This window comes from Botryllus schlosseri, chromosome 1 (assembly GCF_051294905.1).
Source record: "Botryllus schlosseri isolate E-star chromosome 1, Bs_hap1, whole genome shotgun sequence".
Classification (NCBI taxonomy): Eukaryota; Metazoa; Chordata; class Ascidiacea; order Stolidobranchia; family Styelidae; genus Botryllus; species Botryllus schlosseri.
The window spans coordinates 34,617,470-34,627,636 of record NC_137236.1 but is presented as its reverse complement, the minus strand read 5'-3'; the positions used below and the strand labels follow the sequence as shown (position 1 = coordinate 34,627,636).

The window sequence follows — 10,167 nt, the reverse complement described above, 5'->3', positions numbered from 1 at the left end:
ATAGTCAACATTGATGACAATTTAACAAGTCTCTATAATGGAATATATCTTGGTAATTATAATTATCCCATAAATTAAACCCCATATATTATCTTGAAACGTTATCCAGGAAGTGAAAAACCGATAGGATATGTGGTGTGATATACCATACAATGTGTGTCGTATGAAACAACGATATGAAGGAATTATTTAAGATGCATCGTGTACGACCTCGTATTTCTCTACGATATATACAATATATACGTGTGTGATACAATGCATAAATGAGAATTACATTTTGGAAACGATTCGTATATCGTTGGTACGATTTGGCTCAATAAAATTACAAGTTGTCTGTGTGATCTTAAACACGTATGTACAAGACAGAATCTATGGCACGTCAGTAAACAAGCCGTTCATTGCCGCTGGAAAGGAAGATATACGCATGGAATTGTACAAGTAACGTTCTGGAGTCGGACGATTCAGATTACACAAGTTTAAAATAACAATGACATTTTTCCTGCATTATAGTCTCTGACATCGACATTACGACATAAATGGTAATCAATATCCTAGAACAGTGGTTTCCAACGTGGGCGATTTGGCGGCCTAGGGGGGCGAAAATGGACAAAGGGGGCGACAGGGGGCGAAAATAGCGAAGGGGGCGATAGGGGGGCGATGACGCGGTAAAACGGCTATATTGGAGTCAATTCGGAGAATTACCTTTTTTTTCTTTTTTTTTTGGTCAACCCACGGAAATTTGGTTGAAATAGTTTAAAATTCGACAACGATCCTAAGTTGACTTTTTTTTTCTTTTTAGTCAACCCGCCGATGACTACAGATGGTATACCGATTTTTCGGTTCACAAAATCTGGGGGGCGATGATCGGCGTTGAGCTAGAAAAGGGGGCGATGAGTCGAAAAAGGTTGGGAACCACTGTCCTAGAAAGTGAAAAAGTGCGCATGCAGTGCAAAGTTCTCATGAACAATCGATAATATAAGTTAATAGCGCATATATCTGTAACCGCATTCGTATTGCTATATAGTTTCGGACTTAAAAGGTCCAAGCGGGGCCCATGATATCGTAGGCCCGGGTACGAGGCATTGCAAAGCTACATAGTCTCGTCCGGTTATTCCCAATCTTTTCATGGGCGCTACCCAATATTCCTATTTAAGAATGATCCCACCCATCACTTTATTAATCTGAATCAAGAAAAAACTTCCGCACCTTCACCCATACCTATTATTCACATATTATCCCACTTTCTTTAGTGCGGTTGGTTGCCAATTTCATCGTTTGAGAATAACGGTGTTGCTAGAACAGAGCCTATCTAATCCATAACATCACAATTTCGTATATGCATGATAATTAGGCACAGCACTACTAAAGAAACATGGATTCGGAGGCAATGCTCTGGCATGATCTGAGAAGACAGGCAACAAACGAAAATATGTTCCCAGTCCGGGAATCGAACCCGGGCCGCCTGGGTGAAAGCCAGGAATCCTGACCCCTAGACCAACTGGGAAGCTGTCGAGCATAGATGCTATCAAAAACACATACCTCAAATTCTCTCGTTTTTTACCTAACCTGCAAACTCTCTCGTTTTCAATCGACGCACGAGTACGCGTGTGACAGCATGATTCAAATTATCGAAAGTGTTCGGATCGGTTTATTTAGAGTTACCCATAGCCATGGGTTTCCGTATTTTGGAAGCGGGAAAGAGGGACACTTTTTCAAAATTTTGAAACTTATACAGTTTTTCTTTCACATTCTCCGTTGGTTGACTAAAAAAAGGTCTTCATTTCCGCTCGAACCCCGAATTTCCTGTTAAGCGTGATTTATGCCCATTTTCACTCGAATCTACCTATCAACTTAGCTCAAAAAGCTGTAATGGAGGTCGTATGGTAACCCAAGTTTATTAACAATTTTTATTAGTTCAATACACCACAAAATTGCGATACAATGAAAATATAAGAGTGTGTTGAAACTACTTGGAGTAGTCTTTGCAATCAGACACCCACCTTGGCCTAGGTCCTAGGCGATGTAAAGAGGAGGCATGCACACTGAATGAAAAGTAAAAAAAGATAGTATAGAAAAAAAGCAAGCGAAAAAATGGGGTGGCATGTCACGGACGGCGAGATCGATAGGTCAGGTCGTGGTCCGGTAATCTTGAGGACGGACTAGTATTTAGTCAGTATAATCTGCTTATATTTTGTCTTGAATGTTTTACAGCTGTAAAATGTGCACTGTACTCTTGGCGAAAGGGTGTGTATTCACACCGAGAAGGCGGCACGTGGGCGCAGAACCTAACTCTGAATTATATAGCGCAGTTATGTGCAAGCATCATTTGAATTCAAACGTTTTGTTTGATTGATACCGTGGCGTAAGTCTGAGGTAGGTTCTGGTACCACGGGTGTATATTACAATTGCACCCTTATATCTCGGTTAATGTCGGGGTGTGAATACACACGTTTTTCGCTGAGCGTAGCTTCACAAAAATAATGACGCCTTTAGCCGGATTCATGACCCCTGAACTCCTATTGTTCCTAGCTTTCTAGCGATATATTCAATACTGAACGAATATTAAATATCCATTACCACGAAGAAGATAACGTATTTAGCAATGTTCGTTTATTTGTAAGCAATACACAATACACATATATGTTTCTAAAGAGCTTTTTGGCGGTTCAGAACTTCAATTTTACAATGTACAATGTACAATTGTACATAGATGCTTGTGTATCTCAACAGTACAATATAATTCGTAGAAATCGATCTCACATTCCGAAAACAAATCGCCGTACAAAAGCCCATGCGGCCATAGTTCTCGTCGTATAAGAGCGACTGAGCAAAGGTCATTTTCAAAAGAGCGGACTCTGATACATATGGCGTGACTCTCTCGTTTTATTGTCGTTCATTGACCTTACTACACGCGTTCCAGACGCGTTCCGAATCTCAAAGGTTACTACAGTCTGCTAGATCGGTTCTCGTGTCTCTCGGCGTACGCCGCGTTCAAAGTCTGCTTGTACCCGTTTACTCACTTGCAGGACTTTTCTGAGCACTTTTCTAAGCAGAATGGAGAGTATTTCAATATACAATCTCGTTCAAAGTCCAAGATCAGCGCGAGAAAACTTTGTTGTTCAAGATGAAAGTCGATAAGAGTCACTGTAGGTAGCACAGTCCAGAAATGACAGAGTAAATGCCAAGGTGCACAGTAGCACAATTCACAGAAAATGCGTGAGATTCATGAAATATCTAAAGTTCATAAAATTGTAAAGTACCTAATTAAAGTCTGTTCTTCCTGGGTATAGCTAGGATAACCATTTGATTCAGATATATTTTATAAATTATCCGACTGCAACTGCTGTTAGGGCCAGGGAGGTTTCATGCGTGGGGCGAAATATAGATGCAGTTGGCAGATACTCAGAAACTGATCATTTTCTTGAAAATACACGATTTCCAAACAAAATGAACTCACTCGGGATTATGATTTCTGTCTATATCATTGTAATCTTATAGATATAATTACTTCACGCTACCGTAATTGAACTAAAACACCAACTTACACGAAAAAAACGTGCATTGTCGAGACTACAACCACGCTGGGATAGGTTGAAGCGACACTGATGAATCGTGGCAATGCGAGTAGAAATTGGCTTTTTCGGAGCACTGTTTGGTGTTAGCAGCTCCGTGTGTAGTTCGAACAAAATACTGTTTCTATGGTCTCAATTTGAGGTATAATATCGCTGATGTTTTTCATAGTAGATATGATAAATTTTTATTCAATTTATGCCCTTTCTCAACGGATCTCGTTACGCAAAAGAAGCCACCATGTTCGGTAAATCTAACCGTATACACGTTACCTTTGTGTAGACATTCATCAAGCGATATTGTGTACTCCAAAGATGGTATGTATAATGTATATAAACATATGCGATACGTGCAATTGTAGTTAGTATTACGTATACATTTTGAGACAAGCAAACATTCATTTTGTTAGCTAGCTGTTCATGTTTGAACTGTATTTATAAACATTACCTGTGCAAACTAATGTAACGTCGGGTCAGTGCGTCATTTATGGTAGTGTAGTGGAATGAAATCATGAGCTTATTTGCCTTGAATCCCCGTGATGCTTACAAGAGCACATGATGATATATTGTGTTTCGTTTGATATTCAGGATGAAGATTGTCAAACTCAAATCAGAGCGTCAGAAATTCAAATTCACGAAGTTAGTTTGAGTTCAGATGATGTCGCTATCATACGTTACTACTTACTATGAAACAGACCTCTCGTCGAATGAAAGCAGAATTTCGTATTTCGTAGAAAACCCTAATTCCAGGTTACGCGAGCGCATGACTCAAATTTGAGTATCAGACTGAAACGCCTTGACGAAATCTTTTGAAGGAGATACCGCAAGAGATTTCAGTCGTGTTATAACTTGTTACGGTATATGATGCCAGTATAATGCACATGAATTTGCTAATACGGATCAGGAGATTTTACACTCAGAGAATCCTTTAATATAGAGTATGAAAGATGGTGTAGGGGCGCTTCAGATCTTTCTCTTGATAGTCACATTAGGTATTGTTACCATACGTTCTCCTTTAGGAGGATTTGTCCTCTTTTTTCAGGTTTTTGAAAATGTCCTCCGATGACGCCCGAATGTCCTCGTTTCTGGCAATTCGTCCTCCTTCACATCTTTTAGGGCTAAGATAGTGGATAGATTCGAGTGAAAATGGGCATAAATGACGCGAAATAGGAAATTCGTGGTTCGAACGCAAGTGACGACTTTTTTTTTTAGTCAACCAGCCACAACGTCGGGAAAATTTGACATTTTTCCGGATTTTACACCAGTATTGTAAGTCTGAAAATTTTGAAAAGGTGTCCTCCTTTCACGAATCCAAAATATGGAAACCCTACATTACGTAACTCCATGTTTGTTAACAAACGCGTATTATATATTTATGTGAATACTAGGGTTACAGAATGAAATGTATTCACAATCACAACGCGATACCGATAAACTGAAATTATTTACAAGCGATTCATGCAGTCGGATGTGGCGAACATGTTACGTATGCCTCTGGTTAGTATGTTAGTCATTTCCGTTTGAACTCGTGTCCTACTTCCATGCAAGCACTCGTTTAACTCTTTTCTTATTGCTGGGCGAGAAACGTTACGAGTTGTAGGCCGGCTGAGTCACCAACAAGACAAGCGTAAATGGAGTGCGACAGATGCTATCTCTCGAAACGAAAATTCCAGTTGAGACAGCTTCAAATACAACTCCTTTACGTGATAATGCTCGGTATTGTAGAGATACAGTAATCACGACAACTGTAGAAATCGAGTACATAGCCAAGCTATAACGGGACGTACGTACTTCGCCTGATCAGTGATCACACAGCAATGGTCCAACTGAGTATCTATGTGTTCGATCTAGTCATGACAGACAAACTCACATAAAGAAAACATAACTCGCAGTTTGCTTGTGATATACAGAGATCAGGAATTTTCTCTTACTGATGAAGCGCACCCTGGATTGCGCGCTGATAATTTTAAGTGCAATCTTGCGACAGGATAGCGAAAAACGGGTATATTCGTCGTTATTGAAAGATCGTGCCGATGTGAGGCTCGTCTTAAATTAATTTGAACCCAACGCGGGTCAGACCTCGGACACTGAGTTCACGATTTTCCAATGCGTCTCAGTCGGTCGATCGTGATTGATTTGAAACTTACAAATCAATGCGGGTAGCCGGTTACCGACTGAAGAGCATTATTTTCAAAGTCCCAGACCTCTAATGCTAAAACATTGACTCGGACTAAGTATTTAAATGACGGTATGAGCTAAACGTTTGACCAATTTGTCGCATATGTGATAATTTCGGTAATAACATATTAATGAACATGTCTAGTCTGTCGTCCGTTGGGTTGCGTGAAAATGCCGTTTGCCTCAGTTGAATGGGAATTCACGATTCCCTTTCTTCAACTAACGGACGACAATCACCCACCTATCCGTTCAAGGGCCTCTTCGCTGAAGTGCGGGGTAGGTTGCCCTTTTAGAAATGAATACTTGTACATATGAATGTTATCACAATCATGAAGGACACGCAACTTAATAATGAAACGGGTAACTAAGTTTCGTTAGATAAAGCCGTCATTTTAGTTCTACTTTGAGATCAACGAGTGATCTATTGTCGCTAATAAGATATGGTAAATTCTTTTGTGGAACCAGAGTAGAATGATTCGAGTTCAAATTTCACAGCTGTTTCAAACAGTTCTTTGATGGGGCTTCATATTTAGTAATGTCCACATAAACAAGTATTCCCAAGGCAATAGAAGTGGCGATGACGTCGTTGTGATTCTCCTCAACGGGCCGTCCTTCACCGATTGCAAGATGTCTTAGTTCTGCGCGGTTACGCTGGGGTCAGCGAGGTTGAGATGCCGATGTGTTATGCGAGGTGCGCCCGGTAATCTTTTATTGACCGATAATGACCAGTAACACGCCTCTAGGATTTGTTGGTGGGCGTTGTTTCCCTCGTAAAACGTTCGGCTTTGTCAATACACGTACTTCTGTAATCTGAGAGAATGACGTATTCAAAAGAAACCGATCGTACGATTCGACGTGGACTTTGCTCTCTCCCGCATGAGCTGAGCAATGAGCGCAAGGTTCACGTTCAAGTCTTGAAAGAACTACGACCACAAAAGCACCTTGTGTCGACTTTGAAGCTAACCGATGCGCGCTTAAATTTTTATTACATTCAAATACGTATCACTGATACGATTACGCATGGGTACCAATACGATTAATGGCATACAAGGACAAGCCCTACACGTCCAAGGGACGTTTATGTCGACTGCCTGTACCGTGGGTTGAACTGATTGCGTAGAGAGGGCCTTGTTATCGGTTCAATAGTATTGGAGGTGATTATGCAACCTATATGAACCGGTCTAACTAACTCTTACTGTAATCCCCGCCTAAATACGCTTTGTTGCTGAAGTGCGCCATAATTGCTGCGGTTTCAAGTTAGTTGCCCGAAGCACCAAGTCATGGTGTCTTTGCCGACTAAACGTTATTGCAGCGACTTCAATTTTGGAACCCTCCAGCTGTATCTACCGCGTATATTTGATCATCATTTCCTAAAGATAGAACGCTTTGGGATTTTTGTTAGATCTGTGTCGCCGCCAAAATTGCAGAATGCTCCAGGTGTGGCCGCGGGCAACAGCTTACGATTATAACCAATGACCTCAGTATCGGACTTCGTATCCTTTGCCAAAAATACGAAACCAGTTACGCGCATCCAGAAAGTCCTTGAAGTACTGATATTTATCCATGATGACTTCGATTGCACAATCGTTGTAGCTGTTGGTGAAAACTCTTTCAAATCGTTGCTTAAGTACGGAAAGTTTTCTCCTGAATGACTTCAAAACTTTGTTATTATGAGGAACAGGATGGATAACTTCCGTTGCTCTACTGTTAAAGGCATTTGTTTTTACGGGTCATGGAAGTAGCCTTCTTCGTTCGACCGCAAATAGGTAAGCTATATCCGGATCATCCCGCAGCGGAACATTATTTTTGATGTATCACTCAAATTTGATGACTATGTACGCAGCGCTAACAAATAACTCGATTTAACAAGAAATCGACATCATTAAGTTCGTGCCATCGCGCGACAGTAGACCAAAGTTCGAGATTCGCCACGCAAACTGCACTTGGACAACTGGGGCGAAGTCCACATTTTTCGGCACTGATTGACCGCGTCACTCTTGAAGATTCCGAAGAGATTTGCGCTCGTTGATGACAAGATTATGTGTGATTCATTGCCGTTAGTAATCCCGCATTCTGACAGTTTTCGTTCCTCGATTAACATCACCTCCATTTCGACACGGTATTATGCAGTTCGTCAAGTAATTAGCACTCTAAGGCTGCAATCGCTGCAATGTCAGTCACCACGACTAAAAGTTACAAAACATGTTGTTTTTAATTATAAAACACAGCCCTACGACCGAAGTACAATGTTAGTGTTGTAATGAGGTTCGATACTTGAATCAACATAACCGATAAATCGATACGTATAGTGACGATGACTTGACTGTTTGCGCGAGTCTTTTTGACGTACCTTACGAGATGTATCACTCATGACCTTTGTCACGTACGACAGTGTGCGTGCGTTAATGTACTGTACCTCACGATGCCTTGCCTCTTATCAAACTACTACTAATAAAGTACAGTTCAGCTGTAACGAGGTACATATGCCACAATCTTGCGGGTCGGATACGTTATTCATGTGATTATTTTCGGCGTTAAAACCAGTTACCATAATCAAGTGCTCCAATACTAGAGTTCCAACCCGTCACGATATCACTACAAGTTCTGGTTATAGTTTGCTAGTCGTTGAAGACTTGGTCATATACAGCACATTTAGCTGATGGCCGCCGATTTACACGTAATGAAATGGAAGTTTAGCAGACGGTCCGGATTAACAACAATCGCTGCAATACATAGCACAGTATCAGTATACGAGTCATGTTAGAGTTAGTGCTGAGTGATTTGGATGCTTCAATATATTGGAACAGGAATTCTTGAGTATTGATGGGAGTCGGGCACTCGCTGGGAATATGGGCGTTTCAGAGTTGGGTCAGGACTCAGGATTGCACCGATTAGTCAGAATTAAACATTGAAGTTATATCGATAGCGAGTATCGAGATTACTTATAGTAGACCATAGTGACCTCTTTACGCTGCCGTGGTTGAATCAGTAAGGTCGTTTTGTGCCGTTTACAACATCGGAGAGTCGAGTCATATTTCCAATTGTATATGCGATGTTTTTTTCGACCGCTGGTGCACTTCGATAGGTATATCTGAATTCTGTCACCGTAACTTCGCTTGTTTTCCGCGAAACTCTAATTACTCGTCGGACTTCGATTCTGTTTTGCACAGCTGTCGACGAACTTGCTTCACTCCACGCCCCTGAGGCGCTGCTGTAACACGTCGAGACGTTTGCAAGAAAACGCCTAATCCGCCATTTAGGCAATAAGAAGACTTCGTCCTTGGTTTTTCCGAGGTCAATATGACTTGGACTTTTTGCGAGATGCACTCGCTTAACGCAGCAACGCATGAATTGCATATACGCGTATTATTGCTGCAGAGCACCCGGCTTCAAACGCATTCTGGCGCATTCACGACACGAGCAATAGCACTTTGGTTATGGATTCCCACTATACGCCTAGCCATAATGACAAGACAACCGGGAGTTCTCATTTTCAGATTTTACCCGGCATCGCCTGGGGACAAGCTTCAAACCTCAGCCGACAATATATTATTCCATCGTAGGATTTTGGCCCCATGGCGGTTTCTAAGTAATTTGCTGCCAGAGGTGTTAATATTTCACATTATTACTGGCGTATGCTTGATCGTGGCTAGTATTTTGTCAACGCATGCTTTCCTTAGAAGTTTGAATCTATTTATAATGACATATCGCTATTGCTAAAGTGTCTATATGCGCTCTGACGTAGTTGTAGTCTGTAGTTGTATCCCAACTCGCACTTATTTGCTTTCGCGAGTCAATGACCCGCCTTTTCCACGGGAAACAAGTCGGACTTTGCGCTCGAAGCGTGGCGTGATGCGGTCGCGGTCAAACAAGGATGTTCAGAAAGTCTGACTCTTATAACGCTATCGCGTGGTGAAAACCCTTCAGTTGAGGACATTCGTGCTTGAATGAAAGTACCGAACTCGGCTGTGTAGCGGCTTCATGATATGACTTATAAGTAGTAGTTACGATCTACCTCAGTTTGCTCTTATGGTGCTGTTTATGAGATGCATGTTCGAGATTTATATAGTTACCAACTCAAATATACGCCTACAACAAGTTGTTAGCGGCGAAGGCCCCTAGAAGCTATGGTTGCTATTGTATATTTGGCATATCGAGGCACCAACCAACGACGAATTATTGACTGGTTGGAGTTGGAGTCGCGGTATGACCAGGAGTAGAATGGATGTTTCATACACAATTATCATTTTGTTATGACTAAGTACTAACCAAGGGATCCTTCGCCGAGAGTATTTTCCTTCGACAGCATGGCGTTAATTAAACCAGTAGCAGCCGACTATCGCCAACTCGTAAAGCATAGCTCCAAAATCAACACAGTCGCGGCAAACGCTATTAGTTACTACACAGCACAGACCGCAAA

The 10,167-nt window shown here is 41.5% G+C and overlaps 2 protein-coding genes and 1 non-coding gene across 4 annotated transcripts in view; 1 reads left to right on the top strand and 2 right to left on the bottom strand.

Annotated features, from left to right (window-relative positions):
- LOC145435743 (armadillo repeat-containing protein 1-like) overlaps positions 1-10,167 on the bottom strand; it is a 391,422-nt gene that overhangs the window by 70,636 nt on the left and 310,619 nt on the right. The gene's annotated exons all lie outside the window — the stretch shown is intronic.
- LOC145435598 (uncharacterized) overlaps positions 1-10,167 on the top strand; it is a 260,078-nt gene that overhangs the window by 112,488 nt on the left and 137,423 nt on the right. The gene's annotated exons all lie outside the window — the stretch shown is intronic.
- Trnae-uuc (transfer RNA glutamic acid (anticodon UUC)) lies at positions 1,433-1,504 on the bottom strand. Its single transcript has one exon. It is a non-coding gene; the product is annotated as a tRNA-Glu (tRNA).